Source organism: Cynocephalus volans, chromosome X, assembly GCF_027409185.1.
Source record: "Cynocephalus volans isolate mCynVol1 chromosome X, mCynVol1.pri, whole genome shotgun sequence".
NCBI classification, from domain to species: Eukaryota; Metazoa; Chordata; class Mammalia; order Dermoptera; family Cynocephalidae; genus Cynocephalus; species Cynocephalus volans.
Genome location: NC_084478.1, coordinates 170,744,454 through 170,747,799, shown reverse-complemented (window position 1 = coordinate 170,747,799; position 3,346 = coordinate 170,744,454).

The window sequence follows — 3,346 nt, the reverse complement described above, 5'->3', positions numbered from 1 at the left end:
CCTGAGGACCAGTGGCCTTGTGCCTCCTGGGGCAGCGCCCTGGTGCTAGCCTTCTTCCCCAGGTCAGAACTTGTCTGGACGTCTCAGCAGCCAGGAACCCCGGTTGGAAACCCTCTGCCAAACTTATTCAACCACACAGCAGCCTGCTGGGTTAGCCCCTCAAGATATGGCCTTTCGAGACAGCGTCGAAGTCTTAGCCTAGGGAGTCAATCACATCTTAAGTGAGGGCGTTCTCTTTTCTCTTATTACCTACAATTAGGAGACACCACAATATTATTCTCTGCAATTTCTATGCCTATGTCGTTACTCATGATCAACCCAGTTCTCTTATTTGTTTTATGGGTAATAAAACATTTTTAAAACCACATATTTTAGTGCCTTTAACTGCATCCCCCCCCCCCCCCCGCTGGCTGTTTGACAAAGAGTCCCACATTTTCATCTTGCACTGGGCCCTCCAAGTTATGCAGCCAGCCCTGCGTGTGATTAAGTTCTACCAGAGGGGTAGGAGCATAAGCGATATGTGCAATTGCTGGCTCATATTCCTTATAAAGGAAAATGCTTATCTTCTGCTGTTTGCTGCACCTGCCCCTTCCGTCCCCTTCCTTTCCGCCATTGGTGGGAAAACAGCCACAGCTGAAGCTGTCTTGGAGATGGCGGTGGAAGTCTCTTGTCAGGTATGGCACAGCCACTCCATCGGCCTGCTTCTCTGCATGACCTCGTTAATCAGAGGTTCCCACCTGCCAGGGTCCGCCTGCCTGCTCGCTGCCACTGGACAAGTTCACTTTCATCTTCTGACTGTATTCTAGTGTGTCCTTGGTGGAGTTGCTTGGCTAGAGAGGCACGATCTGGCAGAGATGGCATATTCCATGTATCTTCTTTGCTCCTTCCTTTTAGTAATAGAACTTTCCTCCTGAGATTTTAAAAATTGACATATAATCCACATAACATAATATTCACCACTTTAAAGTGTACAGTAGAGTGGTTTTAGTATTCACAGAGTTGCGCGACCATTACCACCAGTTAGTTCCAGAACATTTCCATCACCCTAAAAAGAAACCCCATATCCATTCGCTGTCACTCACCATCTCAATGGCCGCACCCCAGGCCCCTGGTCCTCACTCAGCACTTCCCGTCTAAATGGATCTGCGCATTATGAGCTCTTCATATGAAAGGAATCAAGCGGTATGTGGCCTTTTGTGACTGGCTCCTTTGGCTGAGCACAAGATTTTCAAAGTTCATCCATTGGTTGCATGTAACAGTACTTCATTTCTTTTTTCCCCCCACTGCTAGAATATAACTTTATTTATTTAGTTTTTTATTGCTTACGACTATTCACGGGGTACAAAGCTGATTGTCACCGTTCTTGTTTTATGGACAAATAATACAATAATATTCTATTATTTCTTGGGGGGCTATTGTGAATAATGCTGCTATAAACATTTAAGTACATGTTTTATTGCAGCCATATAGTTTCAGTTCTTTATCATTATAAAATGTCTTTCTTGGTCTGTATTAACAATTTTTATTTTAAGGTCTATTTTGTCTGATATGAATACATGCACTCTAACTCTCTTTGGTTACTCTTTGCATGGTATATCTTTTTCTGTTCTTTTATTCCAACCTCTTTGTGTCCTTGAATTCTAAAGTGTGTCTCTTGTAGATGGTATATAGTTGGATCATGTGCTTTTAAAACTTCATTCTGCCTCTCTGTGCTTTTTAACTGGAGTGTTTAATCTTTTACATTCACTTTAACGACTAGGTAGTATTCACATCTGCCATTTTTCTATTTGTTTCCTGTATGTTGCATCTTTTTTGTTCCTCTATTCCTCCATTACTGTCTTATTTTGTGTTAAATAGGTATTTTCTAGTGACCGTTCGAATTCTCTCATTTTTTCTTTTACGAAATTTTTTGGGTTTTATTTTTAAGGGGTTACCCTGGTGATTACAAACAGCACCTTAACTTCTAACATTCTATTTCAGATTTATGCCAATTTAATTTGATTATCATATAAAATTTTGCTCCTCTAAAGCTCCTTTCCTTCCTTGCCCCCTCTTTTGTGCTCTTTTTATCACATGCATCACATATTTATACATTCTAAGCCCATCAATACAGTTTTATGATTATCCACATTATAAAGGGGTTTTTGGAATCAGATAGGAGGATAAAAGCAATATAAACATAAACGCAATTATACTGTCTTTTATGTTTACCTCTATAGTTACTTTCACATAATTTTTCTGTGTATTTGCATGTCTATAGCATTTTGTTTAAAACTGGACATTTTAAATATTATAATGTTGTGACTCCAGAAATCAGATTCTGCCTCCTCCACTAGATTTGTTGTTGTTGCTGTTTGTTTCATGAGTTTTCCAAACTAACCTTGTAAAATCTGTATTCTTTATTGTGTGTGGCCACTGGAGTCTGTGGTTGGTTAGTTGAGTGGTCAGATAATGACTGCACTGATATTTCCTCCAATTCCTGGAACCAATTTGTCTCCAAGTCTTTGCTGATGGGCTCTGTGTGTCTGTGTGTGTGTGTGTCTGTGTCTGTGTGTGTGTGTGTCTGTGTCTGTGTGTGTGTGTGTTGGGGCACACCTTCACCTCTCAGCCTTGCAGTTCACAACTCTGCCTTAGCCTTCACTTCCTGCTTGGGCAGAGCTCCAAATTTAGCCAGAATTGAGAGCTTAGGGCCTTCTCAGCTCTTTTCTGATCAGGAGCCCAGCCTTATGAGTGTTCCAGGCTTTCTAGACTCCCAGGAATGTGTCAGAGCTTTTCAAAGCTCCCAGTGGACATCTCATTCCCCATCTTTTCCCTTTAAGCTTTTAGGTTAGCCTGTTGTTTGTCTCAACTGTTATCCAAAGCCTGAGGTGGTCACAATGTTAAACAATTGCCTCTGACTATTTTTGGGCACACTCCACCCAGCCCCCAGAGAAAGGCTGTTTGCACCGGGTGAGCTCTGACTCAGGTCACGTAAAGACAGCCTTCGGGTCGGCTTTTCTGGGGAACCACCAGACAGATCAGATAATGACGATTGTTTCAGAATGGGGCTTTGAAGGAGCTCCAAACCTGTTCTACCACTTCCAGTGGCTACTAGGCTCCTGGTTTTCACCATGATAGCAGGCTGCTTGTTTGCAAGGCTACTGCAGAGATGGGGAGAAGGGGCTAGGAAAAAAAAAAGTTAATATTCCACAAAGCTCACTGTCCGCACTAAGATTTAGCTAATGATACCAGCAGTTCTGGTACGTGGGCCCCACTGTGAGAAAAACTGGTTGGAGATGAGGTACGTGAATGGGGAATAGAGTGAGGCTAACCGTCCTCTGCTAGGAAATCAACTCACTCAAGTGGC